We start from the raw sequence: 15,224 nt of genomic DNA, 5'->3' as shown, positions 1-15,224 counted from the left end.
AATTTTACGTTCTGATTTTTCCTTGATGCTATCTAGAAATTCAAAAGATTATTTTATCCTCGTACCTTGCTAAACTCACATATTAGTTCCTGTTTAGTTTTTATAAATTAGAGTTTTTGTGTAGACAAGTTTTCAAATACAAATAGTTTCATTTCTTTTTCCTTGATCTGAACACCTTTCATCTATTTATGTCCCTGATGTATTGGCTAGGAACTTCAGGACCATGTTGAATAGCAGTGATGAAAAGGACCATCCTTAGCTTATTCCTCAGCTTAAAGGTAAAGAGTTCAGTTCTTTACTGTAGAGAATACAAACTAGACTTTTTCATAGATGCCTTTTAAAAGATGAATGATGTTCAATTCTATTCCTAGTTTCCTGAGGGTGTTATTACGAGTAGATGTTTGTGTCAAATATGTTTTTGCATCTATTAAGATGATCAGACCATTTTTCAACTTTTCAGGCTGTTGATATAATGAATTTAATTGATTGGTTCTACAAGTGCTGACATAAACTTTCTTCTCACTGGATCACAACTTATTATTCTTTTATATATGACTGGATTTCATTTTCAGATTTGGCTCAGGACTTCTGTGCCTGTGTGGATAAAGGATGAACTGACTAGTTTTTTGTTTTTTGTTTTTTGTTTTTTTTCCTGTTATGACTTTTTCAATTATTACCTTCAGGATAATGCTGGCCTCATGAAATGAGTTAAGAAATTCCTTTCCTCTTCAATTTTGGATACAATTAGTACTATGTTTTCCTGAAATGTTTAGCTCTTTACCAATGAAATTATCAGGAATTAAAAGCAGTTTTTAACAATGAGTTTAATTCTTTCAATACTAATAATTATAGACATATCCAAGCTATCATTTTTTCTTGAGTAAATTTTGGTATTTTATGTCATGAAAGAGAGTTGGTCTGCTTCATTTATCAAATTTATTGGCATAAAGGTATTCATACTGTCCCTTGCTGTTTTAAGTTGGGCATTTTCTGTGATGTCCTCTGGTTTCTATTACTGGTAATTGGTGTCTGTTTCTTTAAGTCTTCCTAGAGGTCTATAAAAAATTTTTTTCACCTTTTCACAAAACCAGCTTTGGGAGTTATTGACTTTCCTTATATTTTTTGGTTCTTTTTGTCATTATTGTCTCTCCTTGGCTTACTTTGGATTTCATTTACTCTTCTTTTCCAAGTTTCTTTAGGTGAAGCTTTCATTACTGTTTGAAACTTCTCTTGGTTTCTAATCCAAGCATTTAATACTATAAATTTCCCTCTTATCACTGCTTTGGCTCTGTCTCATAATTTTTATATGTTCCTTTTTCATTTTTATTCAACTCAAAATATTTTCTAATTTCCTTTGTAACTTCCTCTTTGACATGAGTTATGTGAAAGCACAGTGTTTAATTTTCAAGCAGTTGAGAAATTTCTTATATGCCATTATCTCGCTGATTTCCAGTTTAATTCCATTATGGTCAGAGAGACTACTCAGCAATTTCAACTCTTTTAAATGGGTTAAAATTGTTTCCTGGTTTAAAATATGACCTATGCATTCTCTTGTGAAGAATGTGCCTTCTGCTTTTATCAGGTACAACGTGCAAAAATGTCTACTAAGCCATGGGGGTTGATAGCATAATTGATGTCTTCTATTCCTTTACTGATTTTCTATTTTTCTTATCAATGACAGAGGAAAGAGTATTGGCATCTCTAAAAGAACTGAAAATTATTTTATCTTTCCTTTCTAGTCTGCTGGTTTTTGCTTCTTCCATTTGGAAACTCTGTTTTTAGGTGATTGTGTATTTAGAATTGTGATGTCTTCATGATGAATTGATCCATTTACCATTATGCAATTTTATCCTTGATAATATTAATATTCCCTACTTTGAACCACAATAGCTTTCTTTTGATTCTTTTTTTTTTTACCATATGCCTTTTTAATCCTTTAACTATTAAACCATTTATTTCTTTATAATCAAAGTGGATTTATTTTAAATATATAGCTGAGTCTTGCTGTTTTGATAATCTGTCTTTTAATGAGGTATTTAGATGATTTTATTTTAATCTAATTATTAATATGGTTAGTTTAAAGTCTACCATCTTGTCAGTACTATTTTATTTGGTTAAATTGTTCTTTGTTTCCTTTTTCTCTCCTGATTTTTTTTTAATTAAACACTTATTTTTTATAATTTCACTTAACTTCCACTGTTAGATTTATTTTTCATACTTCTGTTTTTTGGGGATGGTCATTATATTTACAAAACTCATTTTAGCTTATCACAGTCTACCTTTCAGTAATATTAGACCATTTCACATTTAGGGTAACAATTTACAGCAATATACTTCCAATCCTCCTCCCCATCCTTTGTTATTTTATTTTTAATGTTCTATGCATACTTTTTTTATCATTACTGCTGTAGGTAAAGTTATCTTCTAAAGCTATTATTATTGTTATTGCTGTTTTTGTTATTACAATTTTGGTACTGGAGATTTAACTCAAAGGTGCTTATCCACTGAACCAGATCCCAGATCTTTTGTATTTTTGTTTTGAGACAGGATCTCACTAAGTCGCTTAGGGCTTTTTACTAAATGTCTAAAGCTGGCCTCAAACTCATGTTCCTCCTGCCTCAGCCTCCCAATTTGTTGGGATTACTGGTGTGCACCACTGCACTGCCATATCTTCTAAGGTTATTAAATATTTTTCAAATGTTTTACATTGACAGTAGTTTTTGTCATTTATTTTTTGTGTAGATCCAAGTTTTCACTTGGTGCTATATTTCTATAGAATTCCCTCTACATTTCTTACAATGCTGAGAAATTGGCAAAAACTTCTCTAAAAGTTATCTTATCTGAAAAATGTTTTCATCTCAGTTTTATATTTGAAAGATAATTTCACAGAGTATAAAATCATAGGTTGATAATTTCTTTCTTTCTTTCTTTCTTTTTTTTTTTTTTTTTGTACTTTAAACATGTTGATTCATTGGCTTTTAGTTTGCATGCTTTCTGACAAATATTCTGGCAGAATCCTTCTCTTTGTTTTTCTGTGTCATTTTTTTCCCCTTCTAGAAATAAGATTCTCTTCATCCTTGTTTTTCTGCATTTTTTTAACCATGTGTTTAGGTGTGGTTTTACTTTATTTTATTATTTTTGTACTTATCCTGCTTGGTGTTCTTTGAGCTTTTAGATTTCTGTTTTGATATTTTTTAAATTATTAATCATTCTCTCTTACATATATCCCTTTCCCCATAATCTCTCTATTGTCTAAGATTACAATCATGCTTTTATTAGTTGTATATAATTTAGGTACTCAGTTATGTCCATTATTTATTCTTTTTTTCTTCTGTTTTACTTTGAATCATCTCTGTTGTCCTCTCTTCAATCTCAGTGTGTCTTGCCTCAGCTATGTCCATTCTAAAGATGATTCCACTGCCAGGCATGGGAACACATGCTTGTAGTTCCAGTTACTCTAGAGGCCAAGATGGGAGAATCATGCAAGCCCATAAGTTGAGACCAGCCTGGGTTATATAGTGGGATCCATCAAAGGAATTCTTCATCATTAATAACATGTGCCATGTGTCTTGGTTTGGTAGGATTTGTTTGCTATTTCTTTTTAGCATTCCCATTTGACTTCCTCTTATAGTATCCATACCTCCACTAAACTTCCTAACTATTCAGGTCATGTACACAGCTCACATTTTCCACTAGTCTTCTAACATATTCTCATTATTTAAAAATCCCTTTCTAATAATAGCTCAAACATATGGGTCATCTCTAATTCTGGTTTTCTTGATTGCTTTATCACCAGACGATGGGTAGGATTTTCCTGCTTTGTCCTGTAATTTTCTTCAGTGAATATACTGACTTTGCTTGGGGAGGAATGGTAGGTAGAAGCTGGAGAATATGGACATCTCCCTTCTGCTACAAAGATTAGTATGAGGGTTTGAGTCAATCTAGTCAGAAATTGCGCTGAGTTTGGGGTTTGTTGTTGTAAGCTAATCCTAACTTCAGTACATTTCAGGCTTCACATTCCTCAAGCACTAGAGGAATGTCACTACTGTCACTTTGGATTGAGTTTTTATCAGTGTTCCTGTTCTCCCATCCACTTTCAGGAGGCCCAGTCCAGCTATGCCTCTCTCTGCATACCCTCCTTGTTCCTGCTCTTGGTAGCAGATTGCCATCACTTGTTTTCAGCACCTGGCTCTGATCTGATGGCAAAGAAGTTCTCTCTTTTTCCTAGTCCAGCCTCATTTTTAGGCAGATCTTTTATACTGGGCTTTCTCAGCATTTTTGCCCTTCCTACTCATGTCACCTAAAAACTCTTCCTTGTACCGGTAATTGAAATGGGATTTTCCACCTCTCCCCAAGAAGTAGCAGATCCCTACATTTTAAATATACAGGATTCTGAGCCCATGATGGGTTCCTGCTGCTAGCCCAGAGTAGAGTGGGCTTTTGGTATCATTGTTTCTTTTTTCCTACAGCCATGGATTTTTTTCCGCTTTCCTTCCTCCTTCCTGTTTCCTCTCTTCCAAAAGCATAGAAGTTTTAATTCTATATCTCCATGAGAGAAATTCTTAAAACTAAAAAAGAGGATTTACTGTCCTTTCCTTTGTAGATTTTTGTTTTTCCTTTATAGGAGAAAAGTGTCCAGGAAACAGTTTTGTTTCTCCAAACCCAGCTTCCAGAGCAGCCAGACACCTCCTTCAGACCTGAAATATAGAAGGGGACTCTCTCCTTTTCTCCTTTATTCCCTCAATTTTTCTTATGTGCACCCAGCACATACCTATGAAGAAATGCTTCTGAACGAGGGTAAATTCCCTAGTGTCTGGGGCTCCATACAGTACCCAAAAGACTTTTCCAATGTGACAATTTTTCTGATATATCAGTTTGACTGGTAAAGTTTCCAGTTATGTAATCAAACATTAATTTAGGTGTTGATATAAAGGGAATTTACAGACATAATCTATAATCAGTTAACCTAGATGAGGGAAATTATCCTATGTAATTTTCAGGGCTGTTTCAATTCTTTGGAAAACCTCAAAAACAAGGCTCATCTTTCCTGGAAAGGAAGAAATTTTGCCTGTGTATAGCAGCTGAAGCCTAAGCCTCTGAATTTCAGTCTGACTATGATCTTCACTTCCTGAAGACTTGTCCTTTGGGTTTCAGACTTGCTTGACTCAGCTTTCTCATCACAAAAGGCAATTCCAAAAGATAAAAGATGACAAATCATAGAGAAAAAGATAGATAGATAGATAGATAGATAGATAATCTCCTGCTGATTCTGTTTCTTTGGTTGAACCCTGACAACATAGTACCTGATCTCCATAGTTTTACATTAGAAACAATGAGCAGTAAATTTATAAACAGGTTAACAAAGAATATGAAGAGAAGTTATGTAAGGCAAAGGTAAAAACCAAGACAGATTCTCTGACTTAAGTAGTGTATCAAGAAAAGGCTTCTGTTGATGTGACCTATAGACAGCAACATAAATGATGTGAGCAAGCAAAGTCATACATGTATTTGAGAGAAAACTATTTCTCAAGTAGAGAACACAAGGACAGACTCATGATAGCACACAGAGTGTTGGGGGAGAGAAGAATGGAAGGGCTAAAGTTAAAGACATGAGAGAAATAATAGAAGAGTTAAGATCATGCACCAGGCTGGGTAAAATCATATAGGATTTGAAAGGTCATAGAAAGCTTTGTGTCTTTGTTGAGGGCCACAGCTGAGTCGGGATGACATGACGCATGGCATTTTTGCCAGAAGTAGTGGTTGAGAGGTGATGCCAGCGAGCCATTAAGATGATGACTTTCGAGTTCTCGAGGAGTTCCGGTTGAGCTCTCGTGGGGATTCCTGAAGAGTTCAAGTTAGTTGGTGAAGGTCCGGTGGTGGGAGTTCCAATTGGGGTGGTGTGTTCCTGGAGGAGTGGCGTGGGTGGCATTGGGGAGAGTTCCCGGGGAGCATGTGTGGAGTGTGCTGGTGGAGTTCAGAAATAAAGTTTGTTCCTGCTTGAGTGGCTCGTGATTTGTGCCCAGCCAGACTGCGGCATGTCTTGTTTTGAAGCTCTATTTGATCAGGAGAAGACATGGGTAATAAATACCTACCTGCAATGTAGAAAAACAGAACACAGTGTGGAAGAGAGAAGGCAAAGAGAGCAATTTGGGTGCTGGTACAGCATTCCAGGAGAAAAGTGGTGGAAGTTCGGTGCAGAGTAATAGGAATGGAAATTGCAAAAAGTGGTTCAATTCTCAGGTAGAGATGAAAGGTCTCTATTTTCAAAATAATTAAATTTGCATGAAGGCTGTGAGAAAAAGCAAAGACAGGAACGATGTCAGATTTGGAGGCTCAAGTCTCAGTTCCCTCCAGAGGCCTTACCAGATCTTGATGAGGGCTAGTCCATTGCCTTACTCTCTAGATGACAAAGAGTGATCATCCACCATCCCCTGTTGGCCTGTTAACTTTCTGTAACTCAACTCAAGACTGCAAGTCTCTCCAAGGCTATGGCCCTGATATCTTTTTCATGGCCATAATCCCAGGAGTTAGTAGGGTATCCTGCTGTCACTCAAAAACATGTATTGAATGAAGTGCTATGCTTTTTAAAATATACAAAGTTTGTAATGAAAGAATTTTATCTTTTATGAATCTCAACCTTTTTATTTTATGATATACTAAATACAGTATTTCATTTTATATCTTTTCATAAATTTTCCCATCTTTACTTTCACTTTCCACTTTTAATTCTTTCCTCTTCATCAGCTGAGGTGTTAGTTTTAATAGAAACTTGGATAAAATCCTTTCATATTATAGATATATTAACTTATCAGTGACATCGTTAGCAATATTCCTTATTTGTTGCATGTATTTCATTATGGTATTTTTGATACTCAGAAGAAGCTTTCATTTTTCACTTCTATGAAGTCAAATCTATTGATCATTCCCTTTAGACTTTCTTTCAAAGTAATTTTACACCTATAGAGCAAACACACATAATCTGTATCATCCTTCAAGTTTTTATGTTAAATTTATTTTGATTATCCCTGTTTTATACCTCCCGGGGCTTATTTTTAGGTGATAAAAGAGAATTTAGAAAACTGATCTTTCTCAAAAGCAACTGAAATAAAAAGCAATTGAAAAGTATATTGAGTTCTAATCTGTCCACAACTCTTATTTCATTTTGTAAATCTGAAGCAATGACCATGACTTTTCTGAAAAAAAAAATATAGTTATTCCTACTGTTAATACTGAAATATGGGAAAATGGCATTCTTTTTTATAAGGGATGCATCAATAAGTATCAAACATTTATTTAAATTGGTTTATTCAGCTAACATGATGGGAAAATCTAGAATTTAAGCACAAACAGTTATTTAGTCTTCTCAGATAACCTTCCAGTACCTGAGAACCCCCAAACTAATATAACTGAAAACAAGGCTTTATTTTGATATAACCAGGCTTAAGGATAAGATAATTTCCAGGCATTCTTACAGGCTCAGCAAAGATTGTACTGATTCTACCTGCGACCTAAATAAGGCTTAATTAAATTATTTAATAGCATAACCTAGTCTACTGCCATGTTCTTAATTTAGCACAGCCATGAATAACTGAACACACTGTCTTAGCTTTTTTATACCTGTCAAAATTCAACACAAAATGGCAAAGTAATAGTGGAGACTAAAATATATAAACATAAGAAAATTTTTCAAACTTAAAAACTCATAATATATTTGAGGGCAAAGGTTGACTACTATACCAAATGTGTGAGTTTTCATAGTTTGGGGCCCTAAATCCCTCGGGTCACAGAAATCCCCAATACAACATATTTTCTATTATTAGCACTTTCTATTTCTAACCCTGTTCAATTTCTGCTCTAATAAAAATACAGAGATTTATAAAGCTAGTTTATAAGATCAGATGGTTTTCATGTGCCAAAGTATTTCAAACTCCAACTCTAGGTTTGGGTTAAAAAAAAAATCAAACCCATAATCAACTTATCCTAATTTTTATCAAAATGAAAACATTTACTGAGGAAGGGAAGTGGCTGAGAAATATGTTGGAATTTCACCTTTGTCATTTTCATTTAAATCAAGTAAAAGAGCATCCATGTGGCTTTCAAAGGTACAAATAAAACATGTTAAGAATTTTAGCTGACTTCTTTCTTAATGACTGGATTTCTTATTATACAATATTAAGTTTTGAAACATAAATCTAACTTCCATGTTAGAATCTTGGCATCAGGACACTCAGCAAAAACCTAATGGTCCCATTCAGAGAATATCCTTTGGTAAAGAAGTCTGAGGAATGTTAAATGACCGTCAAGTGACCGACAGAATCGTCTGAAAATGCCATCTTGTATGTTTCATAAATAGGTACCTTTTCATTTGGTTCAGTTTCCACCAAAGCAATGAAGGGCTTCAGAAATGAAGACACATATGCCATCGAGGAGATGATATAATATGAAATTTTAAGTTACATAATCTTGAATAAAAGTACTTTATTTCAAATGTTTAGATAAAAAATAAATTTAACCATGTATGAAAAGGGATCATCTATGCATAGTTCAAAAATTCCCTTGTTATTTAAAGCAAAAATCAGCATAATTCATGAGGATAGACTACATGATATCTCTAGAGCGCATCAGGTGTTTTTACTGAATACTTATTTTTTCATGCTTGGCCTAGAAGACAACAGTTCTCTTCCTTGCCAAATCTGAACATTTGGCTTTAAAATCGTGATCACATTCAGGTCATCAATGGAGACTATGGCAGCGGAAGTAAAATTGGGTTATGGTGCATTTTAAGTGGCTTATTTAAATGCTTCTTCTTGTGGGCTAATATCTTTTGGATCTATAAAATGAATTATGTTAACAGTGATTTTTAAAATCTACACAAGTGTCCAGATTTCTGATCACCTGCATAACATCTGAGTGTAATGACAATTTTAAATCACTTTTAACTGCCAGAGTCCAGGTTCCCTTGTCACTCCCAAGCTGAAACACTTAACGATAAATTGGAAGGACTCTAATAACTTTCAATCATTGTGTCCTGCACATGCTCAGAACTGGTCACTTCCAAATTTGAGAGCATATAAAAATTTGAAGAGCTTCAATTATTTTAAATCACCATGTGCAGCGTAGAGAGAGATTTAAAATTGTTGTAGTGCCTCACATTTTTTTAAGCACTTCAGTTTGGAAGCGAGTCAAGCAGCATTCCGTCTGGAAGCTCAAGACACATTGGACTAGTTTGACTCATCAGAACTGGAAATATATACCTAAAAACCGAGGAACAAGTTTTTTAAATTACACAATTTGAAAGGTGGGGATCTTGGAAAAAAAAAAAAAAAACAGAATAAACACCCTGTTCCAATTAGGAAACAGGAAAAGTAAGAAATGTGGTGGTTATTAGGCCAGGCCAGGGGAGAAAGATCCAAATGGTGTTGGGAAAGCAAGGATTGGCTTTCCTTCAATTCTAAGCAAGGCAGTGGACAAGAGACACAAAGCCAGAGAAAAGGAAGAAGGTCTTGAGGTACAGCCTGCAGATGTGTGCACTCCCACAGATGAATTTTAGTAGCAGTTGCCTTCCCCTCACGTGGTGTTCCTTGCCTCAATTTGCCCAGGGAAGCCCGCTTTCTGGTTCCCACTTGGCCGAATGATTGTACGGCCTTATGTTCTACCAACACTCTCGAGCCACTTTTTCTGTATTCTCTTTGTTTGATTGTGGGAGAGGGTGAGCACTTTGACATTTAACACAGCTCCGAGTTCACTTTTGACATCTAAATCCTTAAAGAACCCAAAAAATTATATCAGCACAATCAGGCTATTGAAAGATGGCCTTTCTTGAGCAGTTTCCATCTTTTCATCTAAGTATAAAGTTATGGTCTCCTTTGCTGCCTTTGGGTTTTCACGTATTTTAGGCCTGGCACTGCCCAGAGAGCAGGACACTTTTCATAATTCTGTGTCAGTGAAAACATAATGTCCTATAGTTAGTCAGGGGAAAAAAGAGTAAAGGGGAAAAAAAATGAAGGAAAAAAAAAAAAAGAGCCCGAAGGCACTGGAATAATTAAGCAAATGCAGTGACAGCTGTGGCAGGTCGTGGGCAGCACTGGCTCCATGAGCTGAATTAATGACATCAACAGCCCAGTATCTCCATTAACACTTGATCATTAATTATTACCCTCTGACAGTAAGAGCCTAAACCTTCTCAGGAGTGGCCTGTTATTAATCTACCTTACCTGCCCTCAGTACTGACTTCTCGGTGCAGTTACTGGAGCTGGTTTTCATTTCTTGCTTTTTTTTTAAACTTCAACTAATGCTTAATTTACTTGGATAAACAGTGATGACCATCGGGTTATGAAGTCTGTTTTGGATTACTGGGTTTCATGTCCTTTTATCTAAGGCAGGGAGGGAACCTACCTGGATCTGCAGCACTGACATTTCTTTGTCAAGTTTTCGATGGGTCAGGAGGCACGGTTTACCTGAAGAAGTTCACAAAGCAGCAGAGAAGTAAATCATTCACAGCTGTCTCCAGACCCAGCCCTACAGACACCAGAACTCTTTAGATTTCCTCAGAATCCATTCTGAAGCTGTGGTCGGGGACATAACTATCTTTTCAGTTCTAAAAAATTGTGCACTTAAAATATTAACCAAATGCATAGAGAAGTTTAATTTTATGACTATAACATCAAATATTCCCCTCATCAAATTCAGATCACCCTCCAGACAAGTCACATTCTCTCTGTTTTACAATGAAAACTGCTTGGATTTTCTTTTACAAATTAAAGGTTCATCCTATATCTAAGTGTTTCTAGTGAAACTTTAAAACTTAACAGAGCCTCAGCTATATAATAGACACACACACACACACACACACACACACCAGATAATCTATAAAATTTCAGGTGGAATGGAAGATTTAAAAAAAAATCAAATAGCCTGTTAATGTCTAACAATGCCTCAATTTCCTCTCAACGAGATTTGTCCTTACCACACGGCAGAGCATCTCACTCACTGGTGAGGGGAAAAAAGGACATCAGGGCATGCAAACACTAGCTCACGTGTTAAGTACTCTCCTTGTGGCAGCAGACCTTACAATATTGGAGTTATAATTAACCTTTACCAAAGAAGACTTCATAGAAGTCCAATACATTAATTTGCTGATTGTTCTTTTCCCGCTAGAGACATACTCCAGAGTTCACTTCCTAGTCATAAACATGGACACAATATAACTTAATAGAGTGTCTGTTCCAGCTAATGGCTATGAATGCACTGAGAAAAATCCCAGAGTTTCTAGGCCTGTTATCATATATTCCCAGTACATACAGTGAATCTAGATATAAGGAAACAGTGGTACTACAATTTCTCCATTCTGATACTGGCACCAATATTGGTGTGTAGTTGTAGATTCTTCAAAGATAATGATGAGAAATAAACAAATTGAGATTAATATATATGCTGATCATTAACTATATACCACTTAATCATGAGGGCCAGATGCCCCTCTGCATTTGCTATCCTAACCCTTAAAGAACTGTCTTCCCACCTAAGGACAGACCTCTGTTTCCTACCTGTATTTACAGTGACTTGTAGGTTGGTCCTCCTGGGTTCTTTAGTCAACTGTGTTTCTTAGCAGCCTTCTTGTTGAAAACCATTACTCAGGAATCCCATTACTTAGAAATTACAGCATGTGGAATGAAAACTTTGACTAATGCCAGTACTTCATTATCCAATAAAATAAAATTATAAAATTGAAGAAAAGTGATTCAATTCTAAGGACTTTATTTCTTGCATCTGGAAAAATACCATTTAAAAAAGTAAACAGCATGGCTCCTTGTAGGTATAAATTTGAGACATTTGTTGATAGACATATGCTAGTATAGCTAATGCCAGAGTTATGAAGGAAGAACCAAGAAACAAAAAGTGACCAGGACTAAAGCCAATTTAGTAAAAAAATAAAAGAAAACAAAAAATGAGAATGGTCTTTAATGTACAAGGCAGCTTTGTGAAGACATAATCAGTGTATCCCATTCATGCGCCATGTTCTTTTTGGCTCATGGAAATTATCCTCTTGTGACATCAGTCTTTCTCATCAGTTGATCAAGTAACCCTGTTTCTGAATATTTTTCTCATTCTTCATGCTTTATGGTGATTCCAAGGAGTTATCCTAGTTTTACTTCATTTCAGTAATATGCTGATGCTCCTACAATCACCCCAATCAATGACCCAAACCTATGTCAGCCCCCTATAGATTATTCTGGGCTGATTGATACAAATATGCTCACTTTTAAAAATAACTTTCTTATAACTGCACTCAAGTCTTCTCTTTTAATGTAACTCAAAATAGTTGTAAATATAGATAACATATATCTTTTTAAAATTCCTTTTACCCTTTAGTTTTCTTCCATAACAGTAACACTACGGTGGTTTAGATTCTTAAAACTTGTTCTATCAAGTTTCCTCTACCTGCTTATTGATATTATATGTTCCCACAGCATGTTAATTTTTTCTACCTGATATTTGTTTAGTTTTCTAGAGTTTTCTTGCCTTAGAAACCTCCCTGAGTCACTTAAGTTCACCTCAGAATCTTTAGCTATAAATACTGACTTCCAACAATTCTCCAATCATACATCATCAATTCATACTTGAAAACACTTAGTAAAAAAGGAAATTAATAAACACAAAACATTAATGCACTATCTTCCTGATACTTATAACAAAAGGATATTCATTTCCATGGGTGATCCCTAAAGAAAAAAAGTCACTGTATTAAACATTCTCTTATTATAGTTCCTTATTAAATATTTTCCTGAATTTTCTTCATCTTATGCCATGGTCACAATGACTCTTTAAAAATTAAAATCTTGCATTTTGATTACCTCTTTTTTTAGATTTGCAGAAGATTACAGAGCAGATATTGTTTGACATTGAATTTCTGTTAACCATGTCCTCCACTGGAGCATAGTTGTACACATTGTTTCAGAGCTAACATAATGGGGAATATTTTCAAAGAGGGCTGTGTTTCAAGCCAGATGGTTTATCTGCTGAAACAATTCTCCCAGTAGAGAAATAGTGGCTGCACAGTTGCAGTAGTGTTCATAAGCCTAGTGCAGGAGATTCATTTGGCACCCACATTTTGGAGTCAAACAAAAGTGTGGTTTGTGTGAATCTCAGACTCAGACGTTCATAAGTGAAAAGGAGTTTTCTGCAATTGCACATTGTGCTTTATTGCAAAGGCAGTAGTGTGTTTATACACAAGCTCAATATGTAAATATGGTATAATTTTTGAATATATGTTAATACTTTCACACAGAAAGATGCAAATGGACAATACTAGGATAATCACTTCAGAGATTAACAGAGTCTAACCCCAAAAGAACCAAATTGTCTTTACTTGTGTGGAAAGCAAATGCATCACCAAAATTTAAGTCCAGTATATCTATTAAAATTTGAAGAAAAAAAAAATTAAGCATTTATCTTATTTAGGGTTTTTAGCAAAGACCAGCGATTACCTCTAAACAATCAAGAGTTACACTAAGTGTTCTATCCATGCTAGAATTACACGGCTCTTCCCACCTTCTCATAAAGCTCTCGATTTAAAAATCCCAATTAAAATCTCCTGATTTTCAAAGGCCCCTTAAAGGAGGTTTTGGTGGTTCATGGAGTTGACTTCTTTACCAGCAATGGTCTTCAGAGTTTATTGAGATGCACACTGGGAAGCTCACCCTCCTTTGCCTAGGAACAGTGAGTTCCCTGTGTACTAATACTGCCCACATCTTAAAAATAAAACAGAAGAGTTAGAGGATTCCAACAGGGGGTTACCATGCTCCGAAACGTCTCAAGCATGTAGAGGGATGGGAAAATCCCTGAGATTCCAGAGATTTAAAAAAATAGCACATGGGAGGTTCTAAATAAAGACATTCTTGGGTATGTTGGGGAAGTTGGCACCGGCCTTGCAGTTATTTCCCTCAGAGACTATTTTTGCTTTACTTAGCAAGCAAGCAAGTGCAAGAATGGATGTGCATGGATGTGCCCTTTTGTGTTTAAAGAACTCAATGAACATTAATGATGCTTCCCTTTCTCAGAAAAATCACACACAAAAATATTATTCTCCCCTGAATCATATTTATGCCCAAAATATCTTATATCTCATTACTTTTCATTTAAACAAACCATGTTATGCACTTCAAAACTTCAGGATGAAAAAAATAAATAATTATGAATCCATAAACTGGAGTAACCACTTTTCTACACACACACACACACACGCACACACACACTTTATGCCCCACACCAACTCTGAAACAGGAGAAAAATAAATAAATGAACATACTAGGATCTTAACATCCTGATATTAATAGGTTAATTGAAAAAACATATTAGCACTGAAGGCCATCAAGTATGAAAAATCCAAACCAGAAAATTTCAATCCAAATTAATGTGTATATTAAATGCAAACAAATGTTAGAGACACATGCCAAGATGAAAATCTTTATGTTACTGTTTCCAAAACAGTACCTGTGGGCAAATCAAAATGAAAAATATAAACACCTGCTAATTACCTGAATCATTTTGGAGGCTACCCAATATATTTCAACACTTTATTTCATCTTAGTCGCAAATACACTGCATCTTGATCTTTTTTGAGTAAGGGTTTGCCAACATAACATTTAGTGCAGGTATTAGATATTCTTAAACTAGCAGAATTGTGGGATTCACTTTGCAGGAATGCTTTGGGAATGTTGGGGTACTTTTTGTTTATTTGTTTGTTTTTGCTTTTCTTGTATCATCTTATGAATGCTGTCATATACCAACAGGCATATTGTGCTGCAGATTCAAAACAGAACTTTTAAAAATATTTGGTAAAGAATCTGGTATTATGTATATATATATCTTAAAACAAAGAAAAATCCTATCAGGTCAGATGTTTAATACTTCGAGTCTTTAGGAGTAGTTAATGTAGGATATCTTTAAATTCCTCCATGTCCTAAATACCAGGAAAACTGCCAAGTGCTTCAGCACATCATTGAGATGGTTTCCTTGTTTGCTCTTGACATTTATATCACTTCGAATGACTTTACTAAGCAGAAACTAGGGTGTGTATTATTCCTAAAATTTTGGTAGACAGTGTCATTAAAACTACATATATATAAAGTCCAAGAAAAGGGAGAAAATCACTGAAGGACAAGTCAAATGCAATTCAAATATTTATAGCATCAAAAGCAATTGAATATTTCAAAAGGTGAACA

The 15,224-nt window shown here is 35.1% G+C and overlaps 1 long non-coding RNA gene across 2 annotated transcripts in view; it reads right to left on the bottom strand.

The window, feature by feature from the left end:
- Positions 1–15,224, bottom strand: part of LOC125619387 — an 81,017-nt gene that overhangs the window by 28,760 nt on the left and 37,033 nt on the right. Inside the window, exon 1 of one of the 2 annotated variants that reach the window (XR_007350914.1) lies at positions 8,358–8,417. The exons of the other annotated variant lie outside the window; for it this stretch is intronic. This is a non-coding gene — a long non-coding RNA (uncharacterized LOC125619387). Of the gene's footprint in view, positions 1–8,357; positions 8,418–15,224 lie in introns of those variants that run through there. 2 annotated transcript variants of the gene reach the window in all.

The sequence above is a fragment of the Marmota marmota genome, unplaced genomic scaffold (genome assembly GCF_001458135.2).
Source record: "Marmota marmota marmota unplaced genomic scaffold, marMar, whole genome shotgun sequence".
NCBI classification, from domain to species: Eukaryota; Metazoa; Chordata; class Mammalia; order Rodentia; family Sciuridae; genus Marmota; species Marmota marmota.
The sequence above is the reverse complement of the archived record's forward strand: the minus strand, read 5'-3'. Positions and strand labels throughout refer to the sequence as shown.